We start from the raw sequence: 12507 nt of genomic DNA on the forward strand, positions 1-12507 counted from the left end.
GGTGGCAGGACAGGTTGAGAAAGCAGTTAAAAAAGCATACGGGATCCTGGGCTTTATAAATAGAGGCATAGAGTACCAAAGCAAGGAAGTTATGTTGAATCTTTATGAAACACTGGTTCGACCACAGCTGGAGTATTGTGGCTAATTCTGGGCACTGCACTTTAGGAAGGATGTGAAAGCCTTAGAGACGGTGCAGAAAAGATTTACTAGAATGGTTCCAGGAATGAGGGACTTCAGTTGCGTGGATAAAATGGAGAAGCTAGGGTTGTTCTCCTTAGAGCAGAAAAGGTTGAGAGGAGATTTGATAGAAGTGTTCAAAATCATGAAGGGTTTAGATAAGGTAAATAAAGAAAAACTGTTTACATTGGTGGAAGAGTTGAGAACCAGAGGACACATATTTAAGGTGATTGGCAAAAGAACCAAAGATGACATGAGGAAAAATTATTTTACGCAGCGAGTAGTTATGATCTGGAATGTGCTGCCTGAAAGAGTGGTAGAAGCAGATTCAATCGTGGCTTTCAAAAAGGAATTGGATAAATACCTGAAGGGAAAAAATTTGCAGGGCTATGGGGAAAGAGCGGGGACATAGCACTAACTGGATTGCTCTTACAAAGAACCGGCATGGGCTCGATGGGCCGAATGGCCTCCTTCTGTGCTGTAGCCATTCTATGATTCTATGAACCTATGAAAAAAGATTGTCATGCTTCTTTTTGGAGGTAAAGAATTTTGGAATGATTCACATGTCAGGTTAATACTCAGAGAGAACCAGTTACCAGAATATACAATTTCCTCAGCAACCCAGAAACTGCTGACATTCTAAGACTACTGTTAATAAGTCCCTCAGCTACACCATGATTGTGATGGAATGTGTGATCACTGCATCATGATCTGCACAGCAGACCAATACACTGAGCTTTGTTTCTGCTCAGCAATTTCTTTTGTGGAATTAGCTTCTATGACATTATATTTTCTGCTGTTTTAATGAATATGGTAAATAATTTAAAATAAACGTGTTAACGACTCTGTTAAAATAGCGAAGGAATGTCATACAAACATGTTAAGAGTTTGTACATCAAGGGGTGGAATTTCTGTGATGGACAATTTGCACCCTCCTGAATTAAACATGCTTCACTGAGCCCCAACTTTTTGATTGAGCTTTACAGGGTATGATTTGAGACTATCACTGGCAGCTTGCGGAGTTGGTGGGGCATGATTCCCGGTGCAGGTGCAGCAATTATAGTTCTTTCTCTAAGCTCAAACAGTACTCAATTCGCATGGAAAAAAGCAATAAGATGACTTAATATAAAATTAGTAAAAACATTTTAACATTAGGCAGGGACAATGACCTCTCCCATTTTCTCTAACACTTCGGTGTGTTAGAGAAAGTCACAGAGATGGCCAATGATAGCTTTGGAGAAGCAAACCCTCCTAACCCAGAGTAACTTAGAGAGGGATTTTTTATTCGTTCATGGGATGTGGACGTCGCTGGTAAGGCCAGCATCCCTAATTGTCCTTGAGAAGGTGATGGTGAGCCGCCTTCTTGAACCGCTGCAGTCCATGAGGTGAAGATTCTCCCACAGTGCTGTTAGATAGGGAGTTCCATGATTCTGACCCATCGTTCATTTTGACGATGAAGGAATGGTGATATATTTCCAAGTCAGGATGGTGTGTAACTTGGAGGGGAATGTGCAGGTGGTTTTGTTCCCACATGCCTGCTGCCCTTGGCCTTCGAGGTGGTAGAGGTCACGAGTTTGGGAGGTGCATTGAAGAAGCCTTGGCTAGTTGCTGCAGTGCATCCTGTAGATGGTACACACTGCAGCCAAAGTGTGCCAGTGGTGAAGGGAGTGAATGTTTAGGGTGGTGGATGGGGTGCCAATCAAGCGGGCTGTTTTGTCCTGGATGGTATCGAGCTCCTTGAGTGTTGTTGGAACTGCACTCATCCAGGCAAGTGGAGAGTATTCTATCACACTCCTGACTTGTGCCTTGTAGATGATGGAAAGGCTTTGGGGAGTCAAAAGGTGAGCCACTTGCTGCAGAATACCCAGGCTCTGACCTGCTCTTTTGGCCACAGTATTTATGTGGCTGGTCCAGTTAAGTTTCTGGTCAATGATGACCCCAGGATGTTGATGGTGGGGGATTCGGCGATGGTAATGCCGTTGAATGTCAAGGGGAGGTGGTTCGACTCTCTCTTGTTGGAGATGGTCATTGCCTGGCACTTGTCTGGCGCAAATGTTACTTGCCGCTTATGAACCCAAGCCTGGATGTTGTCCAGGTCTTGCTGCATGCGGGTACGGACTGCTTCATTATTTGAGGGGTTGCGAATGGAACTGAACACTGAAATCTTCAGCGAACATCCCCATTTCTGACCTTATGATGGAGGGAAGGTCATTGATGAAGCAGCGGAAGATGGTTGGGCCTAGGACACTGCCTTGAGGAACTCCTGCAGCAATGCCCTGGTGCTGAGATGATTGGCCTCCAACAACCACTACCATCTTCCTTTGTGCTAGGTATGACTCCAGCCACTGGAGAGTTTTCCCCCTGATTCCCATTGATTTCAATTTTACTAGGGCTCTTTGGTGCCGCACTCGGTCAAATGCTGCCTTGATGTCAAGGGCAGTCACTCTCACCTCACCTCTGGAATTCAGCTCTTTTGTCCATGTTTGGACCAAGGCTGTAATGAGATCTGGAGCCAATTGGTCCTGGTGGAACCCAAACTGAGCATCGGCGAGCAGGTTATTGGTGAGTAAGTGCCGCTTGATAGCACTGTCGACGACACCTTCCTTCACATTGCTGATGATTGAGAGTAGGCTGATGGCACGGTAATTGGCCGGATTGGATTTGTCCTGCTTTTTGTGGACAAGACATACCTGGGCAAATTTCCACATTGTCGGGTGGATGCCAGTGTTGTAGCTGTACTGGAACAGTTTGGCTAGAGGTGCAGCTAGTTCTGGAGCACAAGGCTACAGCACTACAGCCGTGATGTTGTCAGGGCCCGTATCCTTTGTTGTATCCAGTGCACTCAGCCGTTTCTTGATATCACGTGGAGTGAATCGAATTGACTGAAGACTGGCTTCTGTGATGGTGGGGATATCGGGAGGAGGCCGAGATGGATCGTCCACTCGGCACTTCTGGCTGAAGATGGTTACAAACGCTTCAGCCTTGTCTTTTGCACTCACGTGCTGGACTCCACCATCATTGTGGATGGGGATGTTTGCAGAGCCTCCTCCTCCCGTTAGTTGTTTAATTGTCCACCACCATTCACGACTGGATGTGGCAGGACTGCAGAGCTTTGATCTGATCCGTTGGTTATGGAATCACTTCGCTCTGTCTATAGCATGTTGCTTCCGCTGTTTAGCATCCATGTAGTCCTGTGTTGTAGCTTCACCAGGTTGTCACCTCATTTTTAGGTACGTCTGGTGCTGCTCCTGGCATGCTCTTCTATACTCCTCATTGAACTAGGGTTGATCCCCTGGCTAGTTTGTAATGGTAGAGTGAGGGATATGCCGGGCCATGAGGTTACAGATTGTGCTCGAATACAATTCTGCTGCTGCTGATGGCCCACAGCACCTCATGGATGCCCAGTTTTGAGCTGCTAGATCTGTTCCGAATCTATCCCATTTAGCGTGGTGGTAGTGCCACACAACACGTTGGATGATGTCCTCTGTGTGAAGACAGGACTTCTTCTCCACGAGGACTGTACGGTGGTCATTCCTACCAATACTGTCATGGACAGATGCATCTGCGACAGGTAGATTGGCGAGGACGAGGTCAAGTAGGTTTTTCCCTCGTTTTGGTTCGCTCTCCACCTGCTGCAGGCCCAGTCTGGCAGCTATGTCCTTCAGGTCTCAGCCAGCTCAGTCAGTAGTGGTGCTACCGAGCCACTCTTGGTGATGGTCATTGAAGTCTCCCACCCAGAGTACATTCTGTGCCTTTGCTACCCTCAGTGCTTCCTCCAAGTGGTGCTCAACATGGAAGTGTATTGACTCATCAGCTGAGGGAGGGCAGTAGGTGGTAATCAGCAGGAGGTTTCCTTACCCATGTTTGACTTGATGCCATGAGATTTCATGGGGTCCAGAGTCAATGTTGAGGACTCCCAGAGTCACTCCCTCCTGATTGTATATCACAGTACCACCACCTCTGGTGAGGGCTCGTTGGGCAGATTGTGGGAAGGACCGAAAAAGATCATGGAAACTCCGAGGAAGCGATTTGAAGGTGAGTAAGCAGCGGAAGTTGCTTGCACCTAAATTCCACCTTTGAAATTGACCATACACCTCTCCAACATCGTTGGTACACTGGAAACAGCAAGGAAATTCACTCCATAGTGATTGGAGTAACGCAAAATTATCAACTGAAAATTGCAAATGAACAAAAATGTTGTGGAAGCAACTTGTAACAAAACCCCTTTAAATTGGCACTGAATCTTTGAATTAAAAACAGAAAATGTTGGAAAACACTCAACAGCTCAAGCAGCATCTGTGGAGAGAGAGTAAAGTTTCAAGTCGATGACCTTTCATCAGAACTGAATCTTTGAAAATTGGCTTTAACATATAAAATATAACATCTGATACAATTTTTGCTCTCATGTAAATTTAATGGATTTTGTGCAACCAGGTAGAACATAATTGGTTTTCCTTTAACTGCTGTTCATGATACACCATATCAGAGTGCTGCGTGGGCCAAGTTACATTTGATCTTGTTTTTAGAGTGATGTTTGTAAATCTACTTTTTATATTTAGACAGAAACCAAATGTTAACAGCTGCAGTATCGTGTTTGCAGCAATTTTTGAGTTGCTTATGTTTTTGCATTACTTATGCCAAAAATATGATACGAGAGAGAAAGAGAGAATGAGAAAAGAACGACAGACAGAAACTTAAAGAGACAGAGAGAGGACAAAGAGATAGAAAGAATTAGAAGACAAAGCGATAGAAACAAGATGAAGACAGAGAGATAGAAACAAGGGAGATGAAATTGATCCAGTTGTGCAAAGTGAGCTCATTGTGAATTGGCAGATCCATTTTATACTGGGTCCGATTTTCTTTTGCATTAATTCAGCATAGGCTGCCAATTTGCTCGGGGCCCATTCTATGCTACCAGTGTAGCCCAATTTCACGCCCAAGGAGTGGGCAGGAAGAAAGGCCCCGATATTTATGGGGAGGTGAGGAGGGATCGGGTGCATGTGTTTGTCGCCAGGAACGCGGAGGTCCTGCCGAATTTAACGGCAGGACCTCATTAGCATGTTTTTAACTCCGTTTCCTGTCCAGCAGCCGGCCAGATTGAGAGGCTGGCTGGCTGCTGGGCGGGAAAGCTAGCGGTAGGAGGCCACAGGCTGGTCCCTAGCAATCGGAGAAAATCGGGGCATGGCGAGGGGGCTTGGAGCGCGGCAGCGAGGAGGGAGGGAGGAAGAGATTGTGGGGAGTTGGCCGATTGCGGGGAGGGAGAGATCGCGCGGAGGGATGTGGCTGAAGATCGCTGGGTGGGGGGATGGCAGGGGGAAGAGATTGCGGCAGAAGATTTGTTTGATGGGCCGAGGGAAGCACGCCTGCTCCTCCTGGCCCACAAGCAGTGCTCTAAAAAGCATTTACCTGCTGGAACTGGCAGCTCCGGGTTTAGCTGCCAGTTTAGCTTCTTTAGTTGCCGGGTTTCCTGAGCCTTGGGAAACCTGTCCTGCAGCCATTAAATTCAAATGGGTCCCAAAATCTGAGGAACAGAGCCTCATTCAAACATTATAATGACAGACCCGCCTCTCCAGAGCTGGTTACTCAGACTCACCCAAACCCACTGCGGTTAAACCGGAAGGAGACACGTTTGCAGTAGATTGGGGTTGGGTTTCATATTTTTACCGATTTAATCCTCCCCCGAACCTCTCCCGCCCGTTGTGAGGGTTTAAAATTCCCCCCAAAGAGACAGAAACAGAGAGAAAGAGAAAAACAAGCTGAGATAATAGATAGATCAACAGAGAGAGAGACAGAAACAAATAATAAGTGGAATAGAAACAGACAGAACAGACACAGAAACAGTAAAAGGGAGAGGCAAAGAGAGATAGAAACAAAGAAAGCAAGGCAGAACCAAACATGGAAACAGGTAGAGGAAGGGAGAGAAACAGGGAGAGACAGAAAGAAACAGGGAGAATAGAGACACAAAAACAGAGAAGAACAGGGACAGATAGAAACAGTAGGAGAGGGAGACAAAGAAACAGGGAAACGAACAAAAGCAGACAGAGGTGCAGAGAAATAAAGAGACAGAAACGGAGAGCGAGAGAAAGAAAAAGAAACACAAAGAGAGGAATAGCCAGTGGCAGAAAGAGAAAGAGATAGATACAGTGAGAAAGAAAGAGAGAGGAAAAACAGACAGATAAACAGAGACAAAAACAAGACACATACAGAAATAGAGCGAAAGACAGCTCTGGCAAGTCCCTTCTTATTTTCCCTCTCTCCAAGCTCTGACTGATCCTCTGTTAATCCCACTTGCCCTCTTTCCCCGCAGTCTGACCAGGACCCCTTGAAGAGAGAATGAGACAGTGGAAAAGAAAGAGATAAGAAAGGACAGAGAGACAAAGGAAGAAAAGAAAGAAAGATTGAGCATGAAAAGAGCAGAGAAAGAAGAGAGATAAAGGAGAGACAGAAAGAAGGACAGAGAGAGAGATAAGAAATGACAGAGAAGGAAAGACAGGCAGAGATTGAAGCAGCAAACGATAGACAAAGATATATAGAGGCATGAATTCAACATTGTTGCACCTTATTTGTGGTCATAATAATATTGGAATAATAATATTGCGGCATTAAAATAAACCTAAGTAAATATATAGGAATGTGCACAAATTGGCTGCCACATTTCCTACATTACAACAGTGCCTACACTTCAAAAGTGCTTCATTAGCTGTAAAGCGCTTTGGGACATTCTGAGGTTGTGAAAGGCACTATATAAATGCAAGTCTTTTTTTTATTTCAGGTGACTGCAGGGCTGCCTAAAGAAAGTTTAGTAGAGACCTGAATGCACACACAGATTGGGCATGGGTTACCATACAGCTAAATTCATCTTTGGTCCGCCCATTTTATGACCACAAATAAGGTGCAACAAACAATAAATGTTGGCCAGGCCACCGGGGACATCTCCCCTGTTCTTCTTCAAAGTAGTGCCATGGGATCTTTTATGACCACCTGAGGGGGGAGATGGGGCCTCGGTTTAATGTCTCATCCGAAAGACGGCACCTCCAACAGTGCAGCACTCCCTCAGTACTGCACTGAGTATCGGCCTAGATTATGTGCTCAAGTCTCTGGAGTGGGAAATGAAAGCAAGCCTCATTTTAATATTAAAATAAGAGTCCTGCACCCATTTTAGAACCGTTTGTAAAATTCATGAAGAATAGTCAGAACCAACTAGTTTTCATGAATCTACGGTGGCCTAACCAGTGGTCCTTAAAGGAATTGCTGGCGGCTGCCAAAGAAATGGTAAGTAAAGGCTTTCTTACCTTAATTTGGAGTTAGGAGGAACAGAGGTGTTACCATCTGCCTCCATAGTAATACTGCAGGTCCCTGCCAGCCCAAGCCCGACCCTCTCCCACTTACCTCTGCCCCCTCCCCGGAGTTAGCTGAGGGCTGCTGCCGGCGTACAAGCTGGCTGATCTTCTTCCCGGCCAGCTACATCGGCGCCCGCAGTTCTCCTGTGTTAGGTTAATGAGGTCTGAGGACCATTAGTGGACGGTTCTCGGGATCCATCTCTTCTGGCACATACAACGATCACCGCAGCCATTTCGTGCCCTTATACATGTGCTAACTAATTTAGGCCCAAAGTGTATGAGAAAAGGAGAGAAGAGAAGGAAAGACAGAAAATGATAAGCCTGGATTTTCCAAACAAACCTACCCAAATTGAGGCAGTATAGAGGTCATCCGGGAAGGAAAATGAGATGCTGACTAGGAGCTGCTTGCCCTGAGCATGTAGATGAAAGCGGAGGGGCATGATTAAGCACTTCCTGATACTTTCCAGCCTTTGCGCCAAAGTCCCGCCCTGTAGGGAATTCCTTATTTTGTGTGATTCTTGGACACAGGACGAATAGTCAAGCAAAGAAAGTCACCCTCACTCAAAGCCTAAACTGATTAATCAAAAGTAATTATTTAATGTTGTTATCATTCATACGAGCATTCATAAAGCAAAATCAAACATACATATGACTTTCCTCTATAAAATCCCATTATACATTTAATAATTCACAACATTATTATGTAATGACATAACAATTTATACACACATCAGGAAAATCATTAGTACATATACAACCTTTAAACCAAGGATTTTGATCATGAGCCTGAAGGTTGATCAGCTCTTCAGAACTCAATGTCCTCTTCTTCTTCTTGCACGATGTTCAACTGCAGTGTGCGTTCCTCATGACTGCCAGGTGGTGAAGAGAAAAGAGCCCCTGTTCTTCTCGCAAAGTCTTCTTTTTATATTGTTTTTTACCAATAGAATGTAGGATTGGGGAGGGTCATTCTTTTCGTCCAATCGCTCCCTGTTGCTATCCCTCAATCATTAACATACTTCAATGATTGACAGTTTAGGCTTTGATCATGTGACTGGAGACCCTTTGATGTAGAAAAGACCGTGTGTTTGAACGATGGGTTGTAAAAGGCTCCTTACATTTCTAACATGGCTAACAAAAGAAATTAAGGATAGCATTAGATCCAAAGAGGAGTCATATAAAGTTGCCAGAAAAAGTAGCAAGCCTGAGGATTGGGAGCAGTTTAGAATTCAGCAAAAAAGAGATTGATTAAGAGGGGAAAAATAGAGTATGAGAGTAAACTTGCAAGGAACATAAAAGTGGACTGTAAAAGCTTCTACAAGTATGTAAAAAGAAAAAGATTAGTGAAGACAAATGTAGGTCCCTTACAGTCAGAAACGGGAGAATTTATAATGGGGAACAAGGAAATGGTAGAACAATTAAACAAATACTTTGGTTCTGTCTTCACAGAAGAGGACACAAATAAATTCCCAGAAATGCTAGGGAACCAAGGGACTCGTGAGAAGGAGGAATTAAAGGAAATTAGTATTAGTATAGAAATAGTGGTGGAGAAATTAATGGGACTGAAAGCCAATAAATCCCCAGGGCCTGATAATTTGCATCCCAGAATACTAAAAGAGGTAGCCATGGAAATAGTGGATGCATTGGTTATCATCTTCCAAAATTCTATAATTTATGGAACAGTTCCTGTAGATTGGAGGGTGGCAAATGTAACCCCATTACTTAAAAAAGGAGGGAGAGAGAAAACAGGGAACTACAGACCGGTTAGCTTAACATCAGTAGTAGGGAAAATGCTAGAGACTATTATAAAGGACGTGATAACAGGGCACTTAGAAAATATCAACGGAATTAGACAAGGTCAACATGGATTTATGAAAGGGAAATCATGTTTGACAAACCTACTGGAGTTTTTTGAGGATGTAACTGATAGAATAGATAAGGGAAAACCAGTGGATGTGATTTATTTGGATTTTCAGAAGGCCTTTGATAAAGTCCCACATAAGAGGTTAGTGTGCAAAATTAAAGCATATGGGATTGGTGATAATATACTGGCATGGATTGAATATTGGTTAACAGACAGGAAACAGATAGTAGGAATAAATGGGTCTTTTTCAGGGTGGCAGGCAGTGACTAGTGAGGTACCGCAGGGATCGTGCTTGGCCCCAGCTATTCACAATATATAGCAATGATTTGGATGAGGGAACCAAATGTAATATTTCCAAGTTTGCTGACGACACAAAACTAGGTGGGATCGTGAGTTGTGAGGAGGATGCAAAGAGGCTTGAAGGCGATTTAGACAAGTTGAGTGAGTGGGTAAATACATGGCAGATGCAGTATAATGTGAATAAATGTGAAGTTATCCACTTCGGAAGGAAAAACAGAAAGGCAGAGTATTATTTAAATGGTGATAGATTGGGGAATGTTGATGTACAAAGGGACCTGGGTGTCCTTGTTCACCAGTCACTGAAAGCAAACACGCAGGTGCAGCAAGCAGTTGGGAAGGCAAATGGTATGTTGGCCTTCATTGCAAGAGGATTTGAGTACAGGAGCAAGGATGTCTTACTGCAATTATACAGGGCCTTGGTGAGACCACAACTGGAGTATTGTGTGCAGTTTTGGTCTCCTTACCTAAGAAAGGATATACTTGCCTTAGAGGGAGTGCAGCGAAGGTTCACCAGACTGATTCCTGGGATGGCAGGACTGTCGTATGAGGAGAGATTGCGTTAACTCGGCCTGTATTCACTAGAGTTTAGAAGAATGAGAGGGGATCTCATTGAAACATATAAAATCCTGACAGGACTAGATAAATGTTTGGATGCAAGGAGGATATTTCCCCTGGCTGGGGGTCCAGAATGAGGGGTCACAGTCTCAGGATACGGGGTAATATATTTAGGACTGAGATGAGGAGAAATTTCTTCGCTCAGAGGGTGGTGAACCTATGGAATTCTCTACCACAGAAGGCTGTGGAGGCCAAGTCACTGAATATATTTAAGAAGGAGATAGATAGATTTCGAGACACAAAAGGCATCAAGGGGTATGGGGAGAGAGCGGGAATATGATATTGAATGGCGGAGCAGGCTCGAAGGGCCGGATGGCCTACTCCTGCTCCTATTTTCTATGTTTCTATGTTTCTAAGCGCAGACATTCTTAATGGTCCTTGCGTCTCCAATTTTGATTGCTTCAATGGCGTCAAATCCATTCCTTATACCATTTGACCATATGCTGGGTGCAACACTGTTTGATGTTTTACAAATCCCAGTTCTTTTGAACAGATTACCAGATGGGAATGAGAGGCCCCTGCTTTTTTTCACACCTATCATTCCCTTCCTGATCCGAAGCCTTTGATGTATGTCCTTGTTGCCTTTGCTTACATTACCCCCTGCTGTGTTGAAAAGCCTATGTGTTTTGAAAACCTGACAGCGCTTTAAGCTCAATATTATCCATCTAGTTTATGTATTTAATAATCTAGATATCTATCCGCAGTAAAATGTCTTTGATCCCGAAACTCATACTTCTCCAATGCCATCAGCGTCAGTGAAGGAAAAACAGGATATGCGAGAACACAGTTTACCACATTACTGTGTTTGCAGGTTTTCAAATGTCTTTTTTTAAAAGGGGTACAGTTAACCCTTTCCTTCAAATGTCTTTGTTCAAGGAGTTTTGAACCCCACAATCCCCAGAAAGTGCCACCTGTATAAAAGGGGTGGTGTTGGCACCAGTACAGTATCTCATAGATGGGAAAGAATTCTAAAGGCCAGAGGTACTCAATATAAAGTTTATACAGGGCTTTGAAGACTGGAAGCAACTTCCATTACACTACAATACTGAATTATCAGAATTTAAAAATGGTATTTACTATTTCCAAAGAATTTAAAGTCAAAACATCCTTGTAAATTAATAAGGGATTTTTTTCTTGGAACTCAATTATTTCAATTTTTTGAAGAAGAAGATGATTAGAACAGGGAGCAGGAGAGAAGAAAGGACCTGACTATCTGGCATCATGCACCACCCAACATCGGGAGGTCTGGAGACCAAAGGGGTCATATGTAGATTTCTCCCAAACGCGGCGAGTGTATGAGAAGGCTGAAATTTTCTCCAGAAGCAGTCAGTGTTATGCCAACTGTTGGCATCAGACCTGAAGCTTCTTTCCATTGAGGCACAGCCTTGTCAGTGGCTGTAAAGGTAAAAACAGCTCTAAATTTTATACCACTGGATATTTCTAGGTGGCTTCGGATGACAACAGTCGCATAAATCAATCAGCACAATGCTACTGCATTGAACAGGTGATGATGCCCTGTTCAGGTGGGCTACAGATTTCAGATCCTTTCCCATGGACCCAACAAAGCAGAGACAGTGAGCCCGGGAATTTTATGGAGTGTCAGGATTTCCCTAAGTACAGGTTATTGATACCACCCATGTGACATTAAAGGCCTCGAATGTGGACACCCTAAATTTCATTAACAGGAAGGGTCTTCATTCTGTGAATCAGCAGCTTGTGAGTGATGCCAGCCTCATCATTCTACATGTGAATGTGTGCTACCCTAGAAGCTGTAATGATTCTTTTGTTCTCCAACAATCAAAGATATCTGCACTGTTCTGCCAGAGCAATGTATCAAGAAGGTTGCTTGGAGACCAGAGTTGTCCGGTAGAACCATGACTGATAATACCACTGTGTTATCTGCAAATCTAGAGTGACAACAGGTTCAATGAAGCCTTAAATGCTACATGTGTCATTATTGAACAGACTATTGGGATTCTTAAGTCCTGCTTCTGTTGCTTGGATAGAGAAGGGGGAGCCCTACAGTACAAGGGTATCAAAAGTTATAGTGACATGCTGCATGTTGCATTTAGGAGGGTTTTTGACCTTCCATCTACATAAGATGAAGAGGAAGAAGGTGGAGGCCATTGATCCCCATATAATGATGAGGGTGCCAAGGAAGGACAGGAGATGGCACAGACACAACCCATTGCCAGCAGCATATGTAATTTGGCA

This window comes from Heptranchias perlo, chromosome 6 (genome assembly GCF_035084215.1).
Source record: "Heptranchias perlo isolate sHepPer1 chromosome 6, sHepPer1.hap1, whole genome shotgun sequence".
Classification (NCBI taxonomy): domain Eukaryota; kingdom Metazoa; phylum Chordata; class Chondrichthyes; order Hexanchiformes; family Hexanchidae; genus Heptranchias; species Heptranchias perlo.